Source organism: Oryzias melastigma, linkage group LG16 (assembly GCF_002922805.2).
Source record: "Oryzias melastigma strain HK-1 linkage group LG16, ASM292280v2, whole genome shotgun sequence".
Classification (NCBI taxonomy): domain Eukaryota; kingdom Metazoa; phylum Chordata; class Actinopteri; order Beloniformes; family Adrianichthyidae; genus Oryzias; species Oryzias melastigma.
This window is the reverse complement of record NC_050527.1, coordinates 16,838,964-16,839,166: the sequence shown is the minus strand read 5'-3', so window position 1 is coordinate 16,839,166 and position 203 is coordinate 16,838,964. Positions and strand designations below refer to the sequence as shown.

Here is a 203-nt window from a genome sequence, read left to right as displayed (position 1 = left end):
ATTCATAAATGAAAATTAGTCCAAAAAGCTAGCAGAATGACAATTTTTAAACATTTAAAACTGTAACTTTTTAACATGTGTTTGAATAATAAAAAGGCAACAATATTATTTCAGAATAAATCAACTTAAACCTTAAATAACTTTCAATATTTTACTCTCCACAAAAATGTATTTGGTCAAAATTGTACAAGTTAGAAATAAGA

At 22.7% G+C, this 203-nt stretch overlaps 1 protein-coding gene across 1 annotated transcript in view; it reads left to right on the top strand.

Moving 5' to 3' along the window:
* adgrb1a (adhesion G protein-coupled receptor B1a) overlaps positions 1 to 203 on the top strand; it is a 112,329-nt gene that overhangs the window by 73,829 nt on the left and 38,297 nt on the right. The gene's annotated exons all lie outside the window — the stretch shown is intronic.